This window comes from Podarcis pityusensis (genome assembly GCF_964106645.2).
Source record: "Podarcis pityusensis genome assembly, chromosome: 1".
In the NCBI taxonomy this organism is placed as follows: domain Eukaryota; kingdom Metazoa; phylum Chordata; class Lepidosauria; order Squamata; family Lacertidae; genus Podarcis; species Podarcis pityusensis.
In genome coordinates this window covers 54809248-54834174 of record NC_138028.1, presented here as the reverse complement: position 1 = coordinate 54834174, position 24927 = coordinate 54809248, and the positions used below count along the sequence as shown (strand labels likewise).

Below are 24927 nucleotides of genomic sequence, written 5' to 3'. Positions count from 1 at the left end.
GCCAAATGCACAGAACTGTGAGCTAGTCTTCCAAACAGCTTAAGAAGCTCAAAAAGTAATACAAAGTTTTGGACAGCATGTAACAGCAATAAGCTAGTTTCATCAACTAGGAGTTAGGGAAAGAACTATGCAAAGATGTAAAGCATGAGTAGGCAAACTAAGGCCCGGGGGCCAGATCCAGCCTGCGGACGGTCTGGGAACCAGTGTGTTTTTACAGTTTTTACACGAGCTTTTATTTTACATGTGTGCTTTTATTTAAAATGCATTTCTGGGTTATTTGTGGGGCATAGAAATTTGTTCATTTCCCCCCCTTCAAAATATAGTCCAACCCCACCTCAAGGCCTGAGGACAGTGGACTGGCCCCCTGCTGGAAAAGTTTGCTGACCCCTGATGTAAAGCATAGCATTTGAAATGGAAAGGGAACCTTTAGAAGGAAGTATGGATAGCAGCTGATGGTTTGGCAACAATTGTGGTCTGCCCCAGTTCTGATCTGTGACTACCAACAAGAAGGAATGACATCTGTCATGTTACTTTTCCCAAAACCAAAGATGCTTCACACATGTAAGCTCACTGCTTATGTTCAGTAATGGAAGCTTCAAATGCTGACTAACAAATGTTAATGAGCCATTATAGTAGCTCAGTGGTAGAGCACATGGTCCCATGTTCAGTCCTGAGCATCTCTAAGTAGGACATGAAAAACTCCCATCTGAAACCCTAGAGAACTGCACAGTCAATGCAGTGTCTTTTTTTTTAAAAAAAGGAATAATTTATTTCAGTTATTTTTTAACAGTATCTGTATTTCACCCGATAACCAGCTTCTCACATTCGACTACAAGAAAACCAAGTGACAAATGATATTTTGACTGTCCCCCAAGTGGTTCTTTCCTTCCATTTCAGCTGATTGGTGCTTGTTTTGGCATCAACAGGCAAGTACAACAAGCAGGGAGGCATATTGGAATTGACTGTCCTTCTGAGCATTGTATGGCATCAACATGGCACTGGGGCACTCTTACCTCTTACTGCCAGCCAGCTTAAAGGATGGAGAAGGGTTGCCTTTTCACCCTGGAAGCAAACAGGTGCTTCCTCAGCCTGTCTTTTGGTGAGCAGGCCAGGAACAGCAAGGATCAGGTAAGGTTGTGCCAGAGTGGTGTCACTCAGACATCATCATTATTTATTATGATAGATGGTCTTTCATTCCTACCTCTTTATACATTCTGGAGTATTAGCAATAAAGTTGTGGCAAAAACAAAAGGCAAAAACAAAAGCAAGGGAAAGCAAGCATCAGTGAGATTTTGATTAGTTTACCAAATGCAACTATGTTACATAAGCTTAAAAGGAATTACATCGGGTTCCCTATTCATTACTGAGCCCAGTTCAAGATCTTAGTGCCTTCTGCTGGACTAATCTTCTCATAGCCTAGGATTGCAGGCAGAGTTCCTTTTCTATGTTCCACCTTTAAGAGGAGTGTAGTATATAGAGAGAACCTTCTCGGTGGTGGCACCACTCTGTGAAATGTCCTCCTGGCACTGACAATAGAATCTTTTCTTTTTTCTTTATGCTCTAGTTAAAAACCTTTTAATTTGCCCAGATATTTTGGAGGATAGTATTTTAGCTGATTGGATGATTTTATTCCTCTTAAGGGTACTGTACTGTTGGTTGCTCGGTCCCTGCTCCTGCCAACCTAGCAGTTCGAAAACACGTCAAAGTGCAAGTAGATAAATAGGTACCACTCCTGCGGGAAGGTAAACAGCATTTCCGTGTGCTGCTCTGGTTCACCAGAAGCGGCTTAGTCATGCTGGCCACATGACCCGGAAGCTGTACGCCGGCTCTCTCGGCCAATAAAGCGAGATGAGCGCTGCAACCCCAGAGTCGGTCACAACGGGACCTAATGGTCAGGGGTCCCTTTACCTTTACTGTTGGTTTGTATTTCAACCCAACATGTCACTGCACAAAAACATGTATCATATTTCAGCCTAAGCAGTAAGTATTTTATTGTTTATACCATCTTTATTCCAGCTTAATCTTCTTTTCCCCCTCATAATAGCTCAGTAAAAGAATAGACGTTTAATGGAAACCTTGTAAAAGATGACTGAATGATCAGAAATATTAAGCAAACTGCTCAAAGAATTTAAACTTTCAGTCTGATCCAATGCATATCATTTATATTGATGATATGCATTGGATCAGACTGTAAGTTTAAATTCTTTGAGCAGTTTGCTTAATATTTCTGATCATTCAGTCATCTTTTACAAGGTTTCCATTAAACGTCTATTCTTTGTCAGTAGAATTTACTGCCTGGTATGCTTAGGGCTATTGCCTTAAGACTTCCAAAAATGAAAGATGCTTGATAAACAATATCAGAAGCAACTGCCAGACACAAAGGACAACAGATCTTCTATATTTTGTGTGCAGAGGAAGTGATTTCCATGGATGCAGCTTTCTTTCTTTCCCCTAATTCTGCTTGACAAAATGCACCTGCCAAAACTTCTTCTACTCCATAGCTATTTAAGATCTAAGAGCACAAAATAAAATATTGGGGGAGGGGGGACAGGTAAATCCCACCCACATAATCAATCATGTGACAAGGTGCATGCAGACCATTTGAATGGCAATGCCCATCAACTTTGAGGGAGGCAGCCCCCTCAAATATTTTATTGGGGGTCAAAGACCCCTTGGCCCCTAGAAGTTGGCTTCTATGGCTAAGAGTCCTATACACCTGCTTCCCCCAACCTGGTGGACTCCCGTACAGCTCCCACTAGCATGATGGGACTCTAGATGGGTTTAATGGGAGCTGAAGTCCCAAACATTTGTAGGGCACCATGTTGGGTAAGACTGCTATACACTGTCACGTTCTAATTTCTAATAAATAAAGGGTCTGAGATGTTTGTTACCAATGGGTGCATGGTTGAGGCATCACCAAACTGCAGCACTATACATTAGACTCCTCATAGAAGTATGAAGAACAGTCACCTATCAAGATTGTATCGAGTCTTTGATATCCCTTTTAGCCCAGGCAAGATGAATACGCACACTCTACGGTACTCATCTGCTAATTGCATTATAAAATAAGCCCTTCCCCACAAAAACTCAGGCCGCAATGAACTAGTCAGTCTTTGTAGATGGAAAATGTGAAATAGAAAGGAGTCAATTGGAAAGAGAATTGAATCCTTCTTAACAACAGGATAACAGGGAAAGGAAAGCAGGATAACATGATATGGAAAGGAAAGGGGGGGCAGTAATAAGTCCACAAACTAACCATAACTATTTGATTACAGTCCTATAGCATGCCAGGGCAACAGGAGAGCCTCAGTTGCTACTGCAAAAGTAGTAGTAGTGCCCCATTAAGATATCTATTAAGATAAACACCAGGAGAATCCTCTTGGTTTCGGCTGCAGAAAGCCTCTTTGCTTAATATTATTACTTTAGCAGATTGCATTCAGGTCAATGACATTTGAATGTTTTCCAGTCTAGCATGCAGAAAGCCAACTAAAATCTCCTAGACCACCTGATATCAGCTTCCTCACTCTCAGACCTGACAAGGGAATTAATGAGCCAGTGCCTCGCATCTGGAGGTGATGACCCTGCTGATTGCATCGCACATGAGGGAGCCTTGTGTGCTGGGTCAAGGCTTGACACCTGTGGATGTAGGCAAAGGGAAAAGGACAGAACGGCCTTTGCCTAAGCAATAAGCTCCTCTTGTTGAGGGGTCCTCTAGTTTCCCATGTAGCATCTCAAATATGCAACATGAAGTTTTCAGACAGTTGTTTCTGAAATGTGTAAGGAAGAAGATGCAAAATGAATTTGGGGATGTCCCAGAACACTTCTTATGCATAATAAAATAAAAACTGAGAGGAAAAACCTGCCTGTCGTCTTTAGGCTTTATGGGGTGAAAATCCCATAAATTGCAAGTGCTGCATCATTAAAATGCTTCCTGGCTTCTGAAAGTTAAGCTTACACCAAGCTGCATGAATCCTGCTGCTGCAGGATAAATACTGAGAGATCCATTTGTTCAACAGCTATGTCCAGGCTCTGAATCTCTGTGGCTTTTCAAGACAAAGGAGCATTAATGGTTTCCTGTTTTTCATAGCTATGATTATAGATTTGGGGTTATCAGAGTAAACCAGGAACAAACAACACAAAAAACTCCATTAGTTTTAATTCTAATTTTAAAAAAATGAAACAAAAACCAGTCAAACATATTGCAGCAAATGATAAACGGACTTTCCTTCCATCTGCCAGTACACTTTCCCATTCTCCCAACCCACAGTGATGGTTTTGTTCCTTGGCTTGCAAAATCACAAGTGAAGGATCTTTTTATACGTGTTTCTGAATCTGCATTAAGCCTGATAGGCATTGTAGTCTGCCCAGAAGTTACAGGGATAAAGATTCTTCCCACGCAGGTTTGCTGTTGTTTCTAATTGTCAACAACAGCTACACTTCACTCGCCTGGAGCGATCCAATTAACATACCATCACTACAGAAAATATTGTAATATTTTTAGTGTCTAAGCATGAGGAAAGTGTCTCATATTCTTCTTCTGCTGTGGAACTTGAGCTCCCAGTTAGGGCTCTAGTCTAGAACATTAACAGTTTGGGATAGGAACAGGAAACAGGCAAGCTTTTCTCTTTCTTCTTTTTGTAGTGAGTTCTGTATAAATATTTGTTGTTGTGAACCAGATTAAAAAAGACAGGAAGAAGGGAGACAAGCTCTTCTAGAGAGTGGGACACACACACACACACACACACACACACACACACACAAACACAACATGCCCTGAAATATCACTATGGCAACATTTATACAATGCACAGAAAAAACTGCAGCTTTCTGTATTTGCTTCCTTGGATACCAAATGCAAATGCCCCCTCTCTTAGTGCGTGTGTGTCTTTAAGCCATTCTTTAGTCTGCAACAACATTATTTCCCATCCCCTCTCCTCTAATCAGTACAAATGGATCATATACATACTTCTGCCACATTAATAATCAACCACATATTAGCTAAGCAAACACACAGCCATCACTGCAGGAAAGTGAAATGAACAGCTTAGAGATTTTCTAGTAACATGTGTACCCTTTCTGCTGTTGCATGAGGGTTATACAACACTATGAAAATTTACCAATCAGTGCATAAAATATGTTGCCAGTCCTTTGATCAGTCTAGGAAAGTCAACAATTACCTTTACAGGGAGAAAAGTTGCTTCCTTTTTGTAAGCTTAATATAAATCACAGCCCAACATCACATCTCTCAGCTTTTTGCAAAGTGAAATAAATCCTGCTTAAAGAGAAAATGGGCTGTCCACACTAAAGGGTCTATTGCTATAAATAATGGCTTGCAGGATCAAGATCCCCATGGCTAGTAAACCACTGCCATTATCAATTAGCAATGTTGTTTCTCTAAAAATTAATTGAGTTGGTCTTTAAATAGGTGCCCACATCTTGAGGAAAGGATCCACATTAAATTCTGCTTACAGGATTTTGCATCACTGGTTATTCTTATTAATGGACCAAAAACCTCTTTAATGTGAAGACACATTAGTAGAAAGATATATTCTTACACTGCAATTCTGCAGACTATACTTTCTCATTCAAAATGCCCTGTAGATAATTTTAACTCCCCCAAAATGCATATTTAATGCCTTACAGCAACTCATTCCTTATTCTAAAGGAACAAGAGGAGAAACCTTTGCAAAATTCAAGTTATAGCCTTCAAGTTCCTGATAATACATGTACAGATCAGAATATATTGTATGCATACACTGTTTTTATACTGCCAATTTTTATGGAATGGAATGTAGAGCTATCTCATCATAAACTGTCCACATTTCCCCATAACTCAACAGTATCAGGACAGAGATATGTAAATGCTATACATATACAGGACACAGAGAGAGAGAGACAAGGGAGAAAAGGAAACTTTCTAAGATATATTCATAAGATAAACATATACTGTTATGATGTTGGATCTTTCACTGGCTTTCTGAAAAGGCAAAGCAAAGGACTAACCTTCTACCCAACAGAAACTACATACACCTCAGAAGTGTGAAACCATTGCTTCCAAGATTTTGATGGTAAATATTTTGCATCATTAACTATCAGGCGGCTAAGAATCATTTTCATTTTTAGATTAGCTAATCTTGGATCGTCCAAGACCAAGCACAGCAAATGAAGCAAGCCTTTTAGAGCCAGTGCTTGTTCCTTTTCACTGGCAATTCATGCATTTCTTTTTTTATACACAAAATTGTTCCCTATTCACACACTCCAGGCTGTCACTTTCCTAGCTGCCTGATGTAATTGCAGAATTGCTTACCCCTTTATCCTGAAAAAATAGGAAGGCATCTTGGCTAATTATCAGATGCTGATGAATGTTGCACTTATATTCTGACACAGGCAATAGAAAACAGAGTCAGCCACATAAAATTTCCACTCAGGCGACTATGGAATCAGTGTTGCTCATCCAACATAAGGAAGGGGCAAATCAAGGTTTTTGAGCATGTTTTAGGTGCTTCCAACATTTCCCCTGAGCAATACTGGAATGCACACCTGAATGTCAAAGTCCCTCCCGTTACAAGATGGAGAGTACTAAACTCCAGCCTGAGCCACATGCTTTTAGCTCCCATACTAACTGGATTTAGCATCTCTGCAAGCGCGCAGTCACTCCTACACAGCAGTGAGGTTTGTTCCTGTTGCATCCCCAGTTTGTGACCATTCCCACACACATACTTAGTGACATTTCAGGGCTTAGGTACTATCCTTGTAGCTTCTCTGGCCCAGCATGAAATAGTGATGGCAGTACCCTACTGTCAAATGGCAGGGTGGCTTTGCCTAATGATCTCTGATTTATGGGATAACAGCAGAGTGATCCTGTGGCAAGAGGATTGATTTTTCCACACTATCTTTGCCTTCTCCATCTCCTTTCAGGACTTGTTTGGCACCAGCATAATATCCATTCATGCTCCATCATTGCTGCCGCAAGAACTGTCCATAGCAGGACAGCAATTTATGACAGAATATGCACAAGAAGGATAAGGGGGAATCAACCAGTTTCCTAGATTGACTAATATATCCCCCCCCCCCCATGTGCACCTACAATAAATAATTGCCTGAAAACACAATTCAACTTGTTTAATTAAGGGAAATATGTAAAGAATGGAAGTGACTCTTTGCTGGGTGTCTTGTTAAAGGCATTGCAGGATTAGGACCCGATTCACAATTCCCTCCATGTGTATATGTGTGTTTGCGTTAAAAAATATCTGATGGACACACTTGGAAGCTGGGTCAAAGGTTTGCTGCTTTCCAAGTAACTAACACTCAAATCAAGGGCCAAAGCAGGGGGATGCCTTTGAAAAAGAGATGCTCTGATTTCCACCCCCAACTTTCTAGCAGGTGTTTCGAAGTATATCTCAGAATTATGTCTAATGCTTATGCTGCTGGGTAGGAGGGCAGGCAGTTGGTGAAGCAACTTCAGAAGTGATTGTCCAAATGGAAAGAGGAGGAAAAATAATAATGAAGACTTCCATCTTCCAGTAAGAAAGAAACAGAGTACTGGGATTGGAGGGAGGGGTGAAAAGTTCATTGAAGTACAATATTTTCCCATTGCCCCCTACATCCATTTTGATTTGCTTTACGTTTTCACCTGAAGTCTTTCAGGGTTATTCTCTGCACATGGAGGCAAACATGGTAGTATGAGTCACATGTGAAAAAAGGAGTCACATTTAGCAAGAAGGTGGTGGTGCACACAGGCAAGGAAGGCAAAGAAAAAGAGACGGATCCCTTTATGGAAGAAATAGCCCCCAACTTTTCTTGCCATTCTGCTGTAAGTCAAGCTAAATCCTGGCTCTTTTCTGATTTTGCTTCCTCACTCTACATCCATGTACAGATGAGATCTTATCCTTTGGGGAACAGAGAGTTAGTGTTCTTAAGTGGACAGGTTATCCAGCCTATGCTCCTCATCAAAGAAATAGGCCACAATTATTGGCTCCCCCACCGAGTTAGGTGAAGACCAGTCAACACTAATGTGCTGTTGGCATTGGCACAGTGAGGGGTGAGGTTGTGATCCGATGCACACTTACTTTGGTGCAAGTCTCCTTGAACACAGTAGGACTTATTTCTGGGTAAACATGCTGGGGATCAAGCCGTTGCCTCCTGCCCCCCAGTCCTAAAGGACCCGCTGAATTCAATGGGCCTCTCTTCCAACTAGAAGTCGGAAAGCTGAATGAGCTGCAAACAATCACAGAATTACTAATAGTAGCTTAGATCAGATAGTGACGTCTCTGCTGATGGACCCATAATCTCGCTGCCAAAGGCATGTCCTGGGGGAGCAGGAAGGATTTACCCAGCAAACCACAGCCAAAAGGAGCTAAGAGGTGTAGAACGGAGTGCGCTTGTGGTGTGTGTGTATTTGGGGGGCAGCTCCCTAAATTCTCTTCCCTCAGTCGCCTTTTGTAAGCCATGGGATGCCAAAGACACAGCCTCCTTTTTCCCACCTGCTCGCCTTATTACCATATTCCCACGTTCATACACCATGTCTGCCCCGCAAGGTCTGCCAGGATGGTGTCCTTTACATAGGATCCCTTCGATTTCTAATCTCCGTCTTCCCCAAGTCTCTCTCTCTCTCTCTCTCTCTCTCTCTCTGTGTGTGTGTGTGTGTGTGTGTGTGTGTACGTACATCAAACTCCTCAGGCTGTCATGAGAGACCTGGCAGCCTTCGGCCAGTGAGCGAATCAAGCAACGCACCGTCACACACTGCAGGGGCTTTCCGAAGGCAGAATCCCTTCTCAAGGCACAGGCATCACCCAGAGAGCCGCAACGTCGGAGCAAAGCTCGCTGGCACAACCGCCCCCCTCCCCCCACAAAGAGAGAAAACATTAAGCTAGGATGGAGTTTCGCGGTTCTCCCTCCCAGCCCAGCCAACCACCCCCAACCCCAAGGGGTGGGGGGGAAAACCCAGTTCAAACTCCATCACATGTGTCTAATGGCAGGCAACAAGACACGGGAAGCAGAAAGCGAGAAGAAGAAAAATGGCACTCACTGTCTTTGAGAAATCGCCCAGAAGGAGGGAAATATCCAGAATGAAATTCCGATGGGGAAAAGGGGGGAAAAAGAAAAAAAGAAAAGAAAGGTGTGGGGGGGAAACAAAGGGGGGAAACAGAAAAAGACCACGGAGGGCAAAACTACATCATTTCGGCAGCAAATCCAATTTGACGGAAAGGAAAAAAGAAAGGAAATTCAATATCCATCTGCAATTTTCCATCTAGAGTTCAGTCCAGGCGGGCTCGGGCTCCAATCCACCGCGAGTGGGCTGCTTCCGCGGCACCTTCCTTTACATGGTGCGGCTCCCTGCTCGCCTCCCCCCGTCGCTCTTAAGGACGTGGCTGCTGCTTCAAATGTCCCCGCGTCTCTCAACTTGCGCCTTCGTCGTCGGGGGCCGAAGCGAGGCGGGCAGCTGGCTTCTCTCTCCCGCTCGCTGCTCAAAAAGAGCAAGCGGAAGGTCAGGTCTCTCCGCGCCGCGGAGGGGGAGTCTTTCTCCTCGGAGAAACTTTTTTATTCCAGCCTTGGATCTTCTCCGGGGATGCTGGATCCTCCCCGCCCGCCCCCCAAACTCCCCTTTTCTTCCAATCCTCAGCCACCTTGGAATCCCTCTCGGTGGGAGAGAAGCGTTTTTTGCTTCTGCGGAAGGTTTCCCTTGCCGCCGCCACCACCAGCAGCAGCAGCGGCAGCCCCGTCTGTCTGAAACGGCCGCTGTTTGGTTTAATAACACGATTTTGTTGTCTGCTCAGCTCCGGCCAAGCGGCTCCTTCTCTGCGAGCGGATCCATGTGCGTCCACGTTACATCGGGGGTTCCCACGGCCGCGCTTCCCGTGTCTCCCCCTCCGCCCTCCACCGAGGCGCGTCCCCTTGCAACATCTGAAATTATTTTCTCAGAAAAGCCAACTTTGTGGCTCTTCTTTTCTTCTCTCCCTCTCTGCCCCCCTCCGCTGCTCTCACGCTCTCCCCCCTCGCCGATCCCAGGATCTGATTAGATTTCCAATCACAACCCAGTGCGCAATCGGATTTCTGATTTCAGCCAGGAGCAAGCCAGCAATCCGGAGCATCCGCGTCTTCTCCTCGCCAAACTCTCCGCGTTATTATATCCGTTCGCCTTGCCTCCAACTCCTCTGCATTCCCCCCTCCCAGAATCGCACATCAAATGCAAAGAGATGCTGATGGTGGCGGCGGCAAGCTTGGTGGCGGGAGGAGGAGAAAGCAGGAAGAGAGAGAAAATAAAATTCCCACCAGCTGTTAAGAATCCATGATCATCATTTATTTTTTTTAAAGGAGAGTCCGCTCCCAGGGTGGGTGGCTTCGAAAGCCCCTCTCTTCTCGCACGTCCTGCTATTGCTTTCCGATCCTTCCCGGCGTGCAAACTCCCCCTGCGGGAGGCGTCCTCTTCTCCTCCGCGCTGGATTTCACCAGCCCGGGGCTTCCCTTCCTCTTCATTTTGCCTCCCTCTCCATCTTTGCACAGCCAGCCTTTCCAGGACCGACGATGCCCGTGATCAAGTTGTTCTTTGGGAATATGGGATGGCTGGTGGGGGGGGGGTGGTGAGGGGGAGAGAGAGAGAGAGAGGCGCGCGCACACTCCAAACACCCTTAAAATAAATGTAAAGTGGGGGCGGCGATGATGATGGCCGTGATGGGAGGGGGCTGTGTTCCCTGGCACCCCCTCCGCTCCCCGCCCCCCACCGCCGCCTTCCTCCTCCTCCTCCTCTTGCAATTTCGCGGCAAGCCAAGCGAGGAAGGCGATCTGGCGCCCGGCTTTCTATCTCAGCTCCACAAGTTGGACTCCGCGCCCGCGCAGCGGCGCTGGGCGGTTCTCCCCGCCTTCCGGCACATGTCAGTCCCGCTGGCACATTCCTGGGAGGAGATCGGACGCGGCTCCTTGCAGCCCTTCCATCACTCGGTCACACAATTGGGCGGCTCGCTCTCTGCTCTGCCAGCAGCTCCGCCTTGATCTCTCCCTCCCGCCTCGGGGAAGGAAAGGAAGAAGCCGGAGATCCAGTTGCAGGCAGCGCGCTCGCGCTCTTTCGCCTTTGCGCTATGCAATGGCACCCCGAGATTTGGAGAGAGGGCACCGGGCCAGTCTTATTGCTTACAAGCTTTCCTGTTCTCCGTCAATCTCTCCCCCCCCCCCCCCGCTTTACCTTCATCTCTCTACATCGCCCCCCCCCCCTTGTGATCAGTAAAATACAATTACCCAATTACCTCCCATCATCTTAGCACTGATTGGTCAATTGCATTAGCGCTTGATGTCAGGACAAAAGGCGCTCCTGCGATAGGGCACTGCTGCCACCCGGCGGAGAGCTGGAAAACAGCCTTGGGTCTGTTAACCTCAAGGAAACTTCCGAAAGTGGGGAAGGAGTAATTGAAAAACAAGGGCTCATCTTGAGGAAAGGAATGTCAAAACTCATTTTCTTAAAAGCCTGCCTGCAGTGTTCACAGGTGCACGCCTAGCCACGGAAGGGGGGGGGCAGGGGAATTAGCCAAGGAAAATGAGAGTGCGCAAGGCATGTTGATGCTTTCCTTTCAGATCTCTCTCTCTCTCTCTCTCTCTCTCTCTCTCTCTCTCACACACACACACATACATACACACATTTTATTTACAGCCCCATGCCATGCATGTTTACTCAGAAGCCAGCCTCACTTTCGTCGACAGGAGTTTCAAGTAAATGCACATAGGATTGCAGCAATAGTCTCATTAGGGCTCAGTGGTTTCACATCCACCTCTACCCAACATAACAAAAAATTACCGGTATAAACCACCAAAATCTCTTTAAAGGCCTTCAGATCATGGAGATCAGTGGAAGGTTCAGTAGGGAAGGCTAGCGCTAAAGGTGAGATTGCATGTATGCCCCTCCCCAGGGACTGCAACTCCCATTATCCCTGACCATTGGATATGCTGGTTGGGGCTGATGGGAATTGGAGTCCAACATCTGGTGGGCAACAGGTTCTCCGCTTGGGATCCAGATATGAGGAAGGAGAGAAGGGACTTGCTCTAACCCAGACTTCTGGGAGTAAGATGATACGGTACTTCATGTTTCACTGCAGTTGTTACAAAGAAGGAAACCTTCAACACAGTCCTTCTACAGAACTGGTCGACTTGTTCCCACCCTGATGTTTGCTCAATGAACTCCCATCAGCCTCAGACAGCATGGCCAAATGGCAGCAATGCTGGAAGCTGGGTAGTCCATCAACATCTGGAGAGCTACAGTTTTCTTATCCTTATTCCAGGACATGATCACCATCAGAGTAGAAGAAGAAGAAGAAGAGTTTGGATTTGATATCCCGCCTTTCACTCCCCTTCAGGAGTCTCAAAGCGGCTAACATTCTCCTTTCCCTTCCTCCCCCACAACAAACACTCTGTGAGGTGAGTGGGGCTGAGAGAAGTGTGACTAGCCCAAGGTCACCCAGCAGCTGCATGTGGAGGAGCGGAGACGCGAACCCGGTTTCCCAGATTACGTGACTACCGCTCTTAACCACTACACCACACTGGCTCTCCCCAAGCCAGTGTAGTACAGCATCTCCCCAAGTTCCCAATTAACATTTAAAGTTTTCTTTCTGAATATATTACAGGGAATGTACATTGAATGGTAAATATGCATAACAGCTAGTCATTGTGCACATTCACTGGGCCTCACTGAAAATGTGCATATAATTTTTCCATGATGAGGGAATGTTGCACATTTTCCAGTCACCATAACACAATCCCCAAAAGGCTTTGAGGACTGTGCATATATTGATGAATTTTGTCCATTCTCTGGCTATTTTGCATAATTCCCAACAGGGCTTGGGCAATGCACATGTCTTAAATGCTTTTTGTACATGCTCTGGGCACATATATTTAATTATTATTTATTCAAATTATATCCCTCTTCCTCCAAAGGAGCCTTTTTTGCAGCTCAATCCCCTTTTCACCACTTCCAACTGTTCTCTGAATTATTTATTAGATTTAATAAACAAAAAACAAAAATATTTATCTGGAGCCCCACCTTTCTTCCTGCTGATCATTGGATGGTATGTTGTGGGTAGTGTAAGAAGAAGAAGAAGAGTTTGGATTTGATATCCCACTTTATCACTACCTGAAGGAGTCTCAAAGCGGCTAACATTCTCCTTTCCCTTCCTCCCCACAACAAACACTCTGTGAGGTGAGTGGGGCTGAGAGACTTCAGAGAAGTGTGACTGGCCCAAGGTCACCCAGCAGCTGCATGTGGAGGAGCAGGGAATCGAACCTGGTTCACCAGATTACGAGACTACCGCTCTTAACCATTACAGCACACTGGCTCTTACACTAGTGTAAGTTTACGCAGTGGGTCAGAAGCAGCCTGAAGAGTGCAGATTCCACTCAACCAGAAATAGAAAAAGCATGCTTATTGGAGACTATGTATGCTCACTGGAGAATGAATATACTGCCCAACGAGTGTATAAAATGCAGTCAAGATATGCACCTTCCCCAAAGCCTGTTGGGGGATGGTGCATAATGTTCTGAGAATGGACAAAATTCAGTCAAAAAATTGGAGATTTTATATTTTGACCGGGAAATGTGCACAATTCCCTCTTTGTGGAAAAATTATGCACACATAATCCATGAAAGCAGATGAATGTGCATAGTGGCCAGTTTTATGTACATCAAACACTCAATTTACACATGAGAGAACCAAGTGAATGATAACCAAACAAATATATTGGGTCCTTCCCCCCCCCCCTTTCTCTGAGCCAATTGGGATCAGGCAAAAACCAATTGAAGGAGGCACATGTCAGCTTCCTTCTCCTGACACAGCACACATGGCTGTTGAGCTTCATCTTACTTAACCCAAACTTGGAGCAGAAAAACATTTCAAACACCCCCACATTTGTGTTACTTTTTCAAGAGTGTGTGGGTTACTGCTAAGCTGAAGTCTACTGAAGAGGGGTCTGAAGAGGTAGGGAGTTGTTCCACAGAACATAGTTTGCCTTAAGCATAAATTGTTCATCATAGCAGGAAGTTCCAGAGCTTCAGAACTTTTTTTTTTTTTTTTTTTTAATGTTTAACATTCAGCATGCAGAAACAATTGAAGACTGAGTATCCAAACTTGATGAAGTTTCACACATCGTTAAAGTTTTCAAGGGTGGACAGGGAGTGGGCAATCTCCCAGTTGACTCATGCATAGGGGAAGTCTTCAGAGTCAAAAGCTGCTGCTGAAAGCCAAGCATATCCGAATATGATTCATTCCACTCCTGCATGCTTTCCTCTCAAAATTAAGCAGCCAACTTTTCTCTTTCTTCCCAACTCCTGTTATTCCCTGGAGTTAAACCAATGAAAAAAATATTATATGCTATATATCATTCTCTTTCAGCTCCCCTTTAGATAGATAGATATAGGCAGATATGTAAATATGGTTGATAGATACTGATATTGCTATAAGAGTCACTGGATCTATGCCCACTAAGTGCATTGAGTTTAAAGGTGATTTACTCCCAGGTTAAGTAGGTATTGGATTTCAGCTTTCTTTGCTGTTTGAATTCTTCCCGGCTACAATATTCCATGTTTTCCTAGTATTTGAAAGCAACTAGTGTTGAGGTGAATATGAAGTTAATGGATAGAATGAATTAATAAGACATCATCAAGGGAGTAGTCATTGTCATACTCCAGTCCAGATTAGATCACAGATTTATGCACAAACCATTGAAATAAATGGGACTTTAAAATGTTAAATCTTGCTTAATCATGCTTGGGCTGCAATCCTAACCATATCTCCTCAGAAGTAAGTTCCACCAAATACAATGTTTCTTGCATCCATGTAAGTGGGGTTAGGATTGGAGACCGAAAAATTTGTCTTTGAGTGCTGTCAAAATGCATTTGTATGGCATTATAAAAAGAAAAAGGGTTGAGGGAAAGAATTCCACATGCATGTCCATTTCTCTTGAAAACAAGATAACAGCATTTAATTTGGAATATTTTATTACAGAAAAATATATTTTGCCTTTTTTCAAGTTGCAGTTAGTTTAAACACTTTCAAGTGGAAATGCTTTGAAGCTATGATCTGAGGGGCTAGCCATTTAACTTTCTCTGGTTTATTAGTTGATAAATTATAATAGCCATATTAAAAATAATAAAATTTAAAAGTGGAAATTAAAGCCTTAGTCTCAGCATATTAGAGCTCTGATATGTGTTTAATCATATCTATTTCGTTGACTATATTATCTCTATTTTTCAGTGTATATATTCCAGTTAGAAATTCACACTCTAAAGTAAATTGCAGCAATATTAAGGGTTCCTAAAATGTATATTTTTGGCAAAGTTAAAAGGAATATTAGACTGTATTCAGAGCTGTGCTGTAGCTACAATTTGAAATTTAAATGAGACTCCTAAAAGCTGTGACTCCCTTTAAAAAAAGAAAGTTGCTGGGAATCACAAGTAGGCAGAAAACTGTAGCATTTATCTTGAACTTTGGCAGTATTCATCCAATTCTGCCCCCAAATAGCCATTTCGTTTTGGAAATAAACATTTTAGACGTGTCCAGCACACACATGCAAAAACCTATTTGCCTGTAATTTGGCAGGCTTTCTCCACTTAGACAACCAATTTAGCTGAAATTTTCATCCACTTCTGTCAAAAGGAAGTGAAGTTATAGTCAGATTTTTTGATTTCTCTGTAGTGAATGGGTTGGGTGGAATGGAGCAGTTTCAGACCTCTGAGTCCAGTCAAGCTGCCTCTGATTGCTCTGAGCTGAGTCATTTTTACAAAGTGTGAAACTGGGGCATGATTTCAATCTTGTGGTCATCACACACATCCCTTGGTCACAGATTTATAAAGTTATTCAGATATTATAGTCCCCCCCCCAATGGGGAAAATCCACATTTAAAACTGAATTTGATTTAAGTGTCATGGCTTCCTCACAAATAATCAAGGAAATGTTAATACTGGTGGTATACAGGTGTATGGGATAATTATCATGGAAGATTATTGTAATCTCGAGGAGATAATGATCTAATATGGTCAATCCTTCCATCTTTGGTCTCTTCCTAACTCTCCTATCTGTGTTTCATTGCTTTCAATATCCCTTGTGAAAAGGTCTTTGATGACACTGGTCAGCAAAGCCTTTGATGTATAGCCTGGCATTTTTGTCTTTTGATGTAAAGAGCCTGTATTAGCCCAACAGGACACAGGTCTATAAAATATCTGGTTTGGGGGCATGTCGGTCAGAAGCTCAGCAGTGGCCACAGTGCTTCTCAGTGGCAGATTGTAGCGCTGCTTGGTAATGTATACTTTGCTTGCTATTTGGGAATAAAATCTTTAATCTTCTCACCCACTTGCATTTGTATTGCTTCTGAATCTAACTTTGAAAGAACCATCTTGCATTTGGCAAAACAACGGGGTGCGGGGGGTTACTATTACTTAGGTCAGAACTTCCCAAACTTTTCCTCTTCTAGGCAACTTGAAAATTGCTGCCTGCTATAGCTATCATAGCATACTGTGTTAGAAGCTGTATGACTTTTATTACATGTTTACAGACATACTGCAGTCTGGGAACCCCTAGTTTACTGCAGGTGAAATCTATGGTTTATTTGTCTGGTTTTTCTTCCTAGAAGCCTTCGGAAGAAGGAAACAACTTTGGGGTCTGCAACTGCTGGCATGTAGCAGATAATTGTCATATAAAACATTCTGATGTTAACTTGCCCAATACTTCCATTGCATCATATAGTGTCACTAGGAGGTTTTGCCCATCAAATCAAAGGATTTTGGATTTGCGCCACCCAGGCTCTATCCTATCTTTTCTTCCCTCAAGACAAGAGGCAAGTAAAGGAGCTACTTTCCTAGGAAGCTGCACTGGGGATGGGCAAATGTTCAGAACTCACACACATTGTGGAAATCTATCATGAGACAGAGGGCTTCAGTTTTTATTACACATTATTGGCCTATGAAAACTGTAAGTATATTGCAAATGCCAGTCCTCATATGGCAGATGCAATTTTTCTGTGATGTCAACTGCTCGAACAATCAGAGAATGAGGTGAGGAACTGGGAATAGAAGAAAAAACCGCAAAGGGCATCTATTTGCATGGAATTCTGCCTTTAGAACATGACAGAAACTTATTGCCAAGGATCAGGCTTACTGGATAGCTTTTCGGGAAGGAACCAAGCAAGTCCAGCAATGGGTCTCTATGCCCAAGACAGCTGCTGTAGGACAGAAACTTGGCCTTTCCAATAATTCTCAGTGACTTCCTCTCTTCCCTCTCTCCATATATATACCTGGCTTTACAACTGATAAGCTCAGTTAAAGGATTCGTCTCCCCGATCCCGATTTGTGCCTGCTAAGCTCTATAAGTAGCTTCTTCCTAACAAATGCTCTGCTTCGTGAAAAGCTTCCACTCTCCAGCTCCAATCAATTCCATTATCATGTGATTGTGGCAGTGTTTGTGCAAAATTCTCCTTCCCTTTCCCTTTTCTGGATCATGGCATTGCCACTGTTTCCCAAATGAATGTACAATAATGAGGATGAGAAGTTCATTTTAGAATAAATTTGCTAGTTCCAGAGCTCTGTGCAGAAGTGCCTGGGAAGTTGCATGTGACTTGTATTTCATCTAACCTTGAATTAAGCTATTAAGCCCCCATTTCAGGTTTTGTCTGGTTAGGAACAGAGAACTATTTCCTGGGAAGGAAAATATTAAAATGTTGCAGATGCTCCTTGTTAACTTGATTCCAATCCCCACAGAGCCTTTTTCTGTTTGTTTGCTTTTGCAGCCGTCCAGCTGGGTTAACAGCGCAAGTCTCAATCAAGAGCAACAATTTGTGATAGAAGATGCCTGCATTTTACATGCATTCTTTTCAATAGGAGGCAGATTGCTTCATTGAAATGTCTGATGATCGTTGGAAATGAAGCTAGTGGCATCTGTGCATCTTTTGAAACTGTGGTTGATGGAGCATCTCACAGTGGAGAACAATAAGAAGCTGTGAACGTTACATTCCAAGTTCACTCTTCATATATGACAATGGTCACATTCCCCCTCTACATGGGAATAATCTCACCAGTCATATATGGGGAATATCACATTTCTACAGTGTTCCTTACTAGTTGCTTTATTTTTTAATAATGAAAAGGAGTATAGCTGGTGATTGAAAGAGTGAAATTACCGTTGTCTCACTTCATGTCATGCTGGTACTGTATAGATGTTTGGATTCTGATCCTCTCCTAAATTATTCTGCCCTAATTTCTTCCTTCAAGGCCACTGCTGTGGGAAGTAACTATGGCTGTGCTCACATTAGCATCTTAAAACACACTGAGGTTGGGATTATTTATTTTGCTGTGTTTCAAATCACATCCGTTTGTCATTGTACACACCAGTATGATTGGATTGTCTGCTGTCTGTCTATACCAGGGCAGAGAGGGAGCATAGAGGTCTTCACATATGGTTAACATTTACAAAATGGATTGGAGCTCATTTGGGAGGAACTGCTTCCAAATGCAGTATTTCATTATTATTATTATTATTATTATTATTATTATTATTATTATTTACCTATACCCGGCTCACTCTGGGCAGCTTCCAACAGAATATTAAAACACAATAAAACATCAAACATTAAAAACTTCCCTAAACAGGGCTGCCTTCAGATGTCTTCTAAAAGTCAGATAGTTGTTTATTTCCTTGACATCTGGTGGGAAGGCGTTCCACAGGGCGGGCGCCACCACTGAGGAGGCTCTCTGCCTGGTTCCCTGTAACCTCACTTCTCACAGTGAGGGAACCACCAGAAGGCCCTCAGAGTTGGACCTCAGTGTCTGGGCTGAACAATGGGGGTGGAGACGCCCCTTCAGGTATACTGGGCTGAGGCCATTTAGGGCTTTAAAGGTCAGCACCAACACTTTGAACTGTGCTTGGAAAAGTACTGGGAGCCATTGTAGGTCTTTCAGGACTGGTGTTATACAGTCTCAGTGGCCACTCCCAGTCACTAGTCTAGCTGCCGCATTCTGGATTATTTGCAGTTTCTGGTTCACCTTCAAAGGTAGCCCCACGTAGAGCGCATTGCAGTAGTCCAAGCGGGAGATAACCAGAGCATGCACCACTCTGGTGAGACAGTCTGCGGGCAGGTAGGGTCTCAGCCTGCATACCAGATGGAGCTGGTAGACAGCTGCCCTGGACACAGAAACTACAGGGAGGGATGTGGATAGTGGATAACATCATGTATACAGCTTCACAAGCCAGCTGAATGAAGAGAAAATGGGAGTGTGTACAAAACCCCAGAGATCCAGGTTCACCCTGTGATCAAAAATCTCTCTGTGTTACGGGTGCTGTAAATAAGGGCTAAGTTAAGTGTTACATAAAATGCTAGGCCACTGGGAAAATGCACTCCCTAGATTGAATTGGTTGGAGAACTGCATCACAGGATTTTGCGATTCACATCTGATTCACCAGCTGTGGCCGTTCCTGAATAGAGATCTCCTGGTCTCAGTAATCCATGCTCTGATAACCTTATAATTGTATTATTGCAATGTGCTCTCCAAGAGACTACTCTTGAAAATGATCCAGAAGTTCTGGTATCACAGAATGCCACTGCCATGAGGCGGAGTGAGGTGAGGCCATACAATGCCTATGTTGAAAACATTGCAACCGTCTGTACTGGGTAGTTACTGGGATTAATTGATTTAAGTGTGCAAAGCCCTAAATGGCTTGGGTTCCAAATACTGAATGTTTCCCAAGATTTTGGAAATTGGTTTGGAAATGGGAGGAAATGCTGTTTCTTTTTTCTTTAAGCAAGGATGCAGAATCATGGCCAACAGGTAATGGGACTGAAATATGTGGAATTGGGTATAAAGCAACGAAGATCTAACAAATAATTATGGACTACCCTTGGAGAAAACTTCACCATACTGGATCAGAGAAGCACTATGATTGACATTTAATGATAATAAAAATTGAAGAGCTTCTTTTGGCCTTTTTTGGGGGGAAAGATGAACACGAAAGGACTGGGAAGTGATGGGTTGAAGATGAAGGCCCTGTGCAAGAGGCAGGGTAGAGAGGATCTCTCAGCCTAAGGGAAGAGGGCAAAGCTCCCAGGTGAAAGTTGGGAGGGTTCACTGTTCCATGTGTGAAATAAGGGTTAAGATTTATATTTGACAGAGGCCTTTGCCATTTCCTTTTATTCTTATTTCTCTTCTTCATTTCCTTCTTTTCTTTATTTTTGCTTTTTTATTTTTCTTCTCTAGATTAGTGTGATTTTTATTGTATTTTATGTTGAAAACTTTAATGAAAAATTCATCATAAAAAAAATAATCCAGCAGAATGTGCTCAACACTGGATTCACTTATACTCTGTTTTTTTTCCTTTTTTACAAATGCAGTTGCAATTATCTTCCTATTAACTGAAACTTAAAGTGTAAGAACAAATCAATATAAATAATAACCAGAGTTTATTTCAAAAATATGTTTATCTAACAGTAGCAATGAATTGTCTGATAAAATATTATCACAACTGTAGCTAAGGAAGGATTTGCATGCCCTGGAACAGCAATAAACCAAGCAACACTTATCCCATGAAGGAAAAGTTCACAGTGGCTGGATTATGGTAATTCAACAGAATGCCATAGCAATTCATTGCATTGATTGGAAGCAAAGTGCACCACAGTTTTTGTACAGCATTGGGGGGTACTCCCCAAACCCTAATAATACAGTCCTAATAAGATCTGTAACTGTGACATCTGTGACTCCATGGATCTCTTCATAAACACACCCACAGCCCAACTGGTAGTTTAACCAGATGCCTCTTATACAACTGTCTGTCTTCTCTCTTTCTCTCATATATATGAGTGTGTGTTTGTGTCTGTGTGTTGTTTGTGTGTGTGTGTGTGTGTGAGAGAGAGAGAGAGAGAGAGAGAGAGAGCCGTAAAATGAAATCACCCACACACTATATCATCTATCTATCATATATCTGTCTATCTATCTCTATCATCTATCTATAATGAAGGGAAATAAAAAGAAAAGGGAAAAAAATCAAATCGTTATTGAATATGATAATACTGCTTGGCTCCACAGCATATCTACACAAGTTTTATGGCAACACAACATATTCCTGCTGTAGGAATCGTATGGATAAACATTTGCTGTCACCTGACTGGGGAGGGCGGGAAGTAGTTTTCAAACTACAGAAGCATTTCTTCCTACTATCCTTGTATCCTCTGAGCTGAAGCATAACAATCTAATATAATCATAAAGATGTTCCCCACCCTTCATCCGTCTTGCCATCTTCACTATTCACTGAGCTACAGGGATGGTCTGAAAATTGTTTTGGTGTGTTCTCTTTGGTGCACACAAAAGATTATCCATGTTTTGATATGTCGCAGGAGTGCAATGCATTGTCAGATGGCTTTTGAAAATTTAAGTTTTGTTAATTTTGAAATTTTCCAGCTGACAGCAAGCAATCTATTGATTATTACCTTTCTCGACGCAGTGTCGGAGTGAGGGCAGAGTAGAAGAACAGAGAATGAGAGTGAAAAATGTGGCTGAAGCTTATGTGGTGTTGGCATTGCAACGATTCAGATCCCCAGTAGCCTGAATTGAGGCAATAACCTAGCCCATATGCTGGTGAAATATTAAGGGGTGAAAGGCAGAGTCAAGCCCACTGCTATTGATATGCCCTAATGCCATCAGTGAATGCCTTGCATTCCTGGCCAGCAAACCACAGAACCCAACCTCAATAACAAGTTCACTCCAGGATTCAGTTGGTTACCGTTTCACCTCCCTTGTAGGAAACTTTGTCTTCTTAGATAACAGCTTACTTTACACCAGTAGGAGATGGGGACAGAAGATGAAGAGAAGGGAGGTCTAAAGTTAGGCAGGTGCCCGTGTTCTAACCGGGACACGGGTGGCGCTGTGGGTTAAACCACAGAGCCTAGGACTTGCTGATCAGAAGGTCGGCAGTTCGAATCCCCACGATGGGGTGAGCTCCTGTTGCTCGGTCCCAGCTCCTGCCAACCTAGCAGTTCGAAAGCACATCAAAGTGCAAGTAGATAAATAGGTACTGCTCCGGCGGGAAGGTAAACGGTGTTTCCATGCACTGCTCTGGTTCGCCAGAAGTGGCTTAGTCGTGCTGGCCACATGACCCGGAAGCTGTACGCCGGTTCCCTCGGCCAGTAAAGCGAGATGAGCGCCGCAACCCCAGAGTCGGTCACTACTGGACCTAATGTTCAAGGGTACCTTTACCTGTTCTAACCATTTTAACATGGGAGTGTCTCCACTTAGACTGGAGAGGGATGCCTCTTCTCAGCCATCCTGCGTGATGGGGGCAAGGACCAGTGAACTGACCGGAGCAATAGTCAATGATGGGACCACTCTCAGCCTCACCATATGGCTAAACTGCAGGCTTCATGACAGGTGGTTAGGTGTGAGCATCTGAGAGACAATTGTGGCATGGATTGGCAAACAAATTTATTAGGTAACTGGAGAGCAGAAAACACGCATGCATATTCTAACAGCTCTAGCTCAGTTTGCTGTAACTGTATGTAAAATAAAGGTTACAACATAATTTATTAACTCTGATTCTGGCTTCTTCCCAGTATATATTTCTCCATCTTCCTTGCCATCTGCAAGCTTACAGTTTCCTTAGCAGAGTGCCCGAGACGTTTGTAAATTCTGGTAACCAAACTGCTTTCACAGCATTTGCTAGCTAACACTCTCCAGAATAGTTGCACACTTTCTTTTGTTTTGATGAACTGCAGCCAGTTTGTTTGTTTGCTTGCTTGCTTGCTTGCTTTTTTAGAAGAAAAAAAAATCTATCAAGACTATAGGGTATAATGTTTGTAGATACAGAAAGCTGTATGATATAAACAAATATGTATCCTGAAGGGCAATTAATGTGAGCCTACAGACACATTGGAACCGCCATACAGTATTTGAGAAATAAGCAAGCAGTAATTCCAACTCTAGGCTTGTTGAGCCACGAAATAAACCCATGTTCAGAAATGTTTAGGTGTTTGGGCAATTTTGCAGAGTACACCAGAGGATATTCCATAAGTTTTACCATGAAGCTATTAAAGGGGTATTCCAGTGGCGTAGCTAGTCATTCGAGTGCCCGGTGTGGCACACACATCCTGCAGCCGGGGGCGGGGTGAGCCACCCATGAGGGTGGGACACTCTGTGTGGAGCCTCTCCCTCAGCTTTAGGGTGGCAGAGGGTGAGGCAGTGGGCAGACGCAAGCCCCACAGTGCCATTTCAGGCAGCACAGAGCCTGCAGGCACCCAAGCCACCACGTCACTCCCAGTAGAGACGCGTAGCTCGGGCACACTGCAGGCCCCCCTGTAAGTGCCAGCCACATTTTGTTGTGTTTGTTGACTGAACTAAAACGTTTCATGAGCCGATTTTTTTTTAAAAAAAAAAACAACAACTCATATTTTTGTCATTTTGTGATGACACCTGGGCACCCACCGCACCCCCCTTCCTCTACCACTGAGGTATTCCAGGACTCTGCAAAGTGGAGAGAAAGCAGCCATCTTTGAACCACATGACATACAAAAGTACTGTTGTATAGGAGCCAGGTTCACCCATATACCCAGCATTGTGGTATATTATAAAGTCACACAGTTGTACTTTCCCTAGACAGTTAGGGAAACCTCCACTAAGAATAGGAAGGGAATGCTTTTCTTTGCTTTGTTCTGGTTTTTTGCAACATACCCCATCAGACATTCCTGAACTTGCTTGCAGATCAAAATGCAACTCCAAGTTAGATTTCACACTTCTCTGGATTTTACAATGCAGTCTTGGTGTTCAAAAGGTGCACATATAAATGCATATTTTATGTAAAAGATGCATACAAAATGTAAATTTTATACAGAAGTGCAAGAACTGCAAGATTCACTTTGTATCTGTGTTTGAAAGCAGGGTGATCTATTTTGGATATAGTATCATAGACAAATTAGCCCAGGGGCTATTGTGCTATGTGGCAACAAAGAAGAAGGCTTTCAGTTGTGGCTCCCTGATTATGGAATGCCCTTTCCTTTGAGCTCTCCAGGGACATTGCCTGGGAGTTCGTGTTGGGCCTCCGACGCTACTTCTGGAAGAAAACTAGAAGTTGTGTTGGAGCTCTGTGGTATGGGGAACAAAAAAATTGTGGGGGTCCAGGCCCCCAGAGTTGCACCAGTGTTGTAGTCTAACAACACCTGGAGGGCAAGACATTTGCTACCTTTGACAGCAATTAAACCGAGGTGGTAAGAAAAATGTAGAAAATGAGGACTCCAGAACAGAAAGGCAAAAATAAAAATAAAATGTGCCAAGCACCAGGAAATTTATTCCAGGAAGAACTGAACATTTTGTGTGTGTAAGACAAACACACACAAAGATATCAGAAATAGTAGTTTTGGAGAGGTTGGATGAAGGAATACAGTCAAAATAGAACTTAGTTGAAAGTACAGAAGAGAGATGCAAAAGTGATGATCTAAAAAAAGTAATGATCTGTTGTCTTGAATTTGAAGATGGCTAAAACTAGTAAAAGCACAGTAGACACTCAGGAAGAACTCAACAAGAACTTGAGAAGTAAGGCAGAAGTTATAATGGAATAAAGACAAAAGTGAGAACTGTGGTTAAAAAAAGAGATAACATGATTATTTTGAAAGATTGCATTTCAAAGGCACAATCCTGTACTTACTGTAAGGCCTTAGGGTAGGCATAGGCAAACATAGCCCTCCAGATGTTTTGGGACTACAACTCCCATCATCCCTAGCTAACAGGACCAGTGGTCAGGCATGATTGGAATTGTAGTCCCAAAACATCTGGAGTTTGCCTATGCCTGCCTTAGGGGCTTCTGAGTGCAGTGCAGTTGTGGCTGGTGCTCATTGGGACTGGTAGGGTCGAAGGCCAACACTAGGTGGATCCAGAGCGAATGGCAGCTTTCTGTAGCAATCCCCTCCTCACCAGCAAACTCTATTG

General features: G+C 43.4%; 1 protein-coding gene across 6 annotated transcripts in view; it reads right to left on the bottom strand.

Moving 5' to 3' along the window:
- LRRC4C (leucine rich repeat containing 4C) overlaps positions 1 to 24927 on the bottom strand; it is a 624097-nt gene that overhangs the window by 126081 nt on the left and 473089 nt on the right. For 2 of the 6 annotated variants that reach the window (XM_081001812.1, XM_081001816.1), the window contains exon 1: positions 9029 to 11152. The exons of the other annotated variants lie outside the window; for them this stretch is intronic. The gene's annotated coding sequence lies outside the window, so the exon portion shown is untranslated. Of the gene's footprint in view, positions 1 to 9028; positions 11153 to 24927 lie in introns of those variants that run through there. 6 annotated transcript variants of the gene reach the window in all.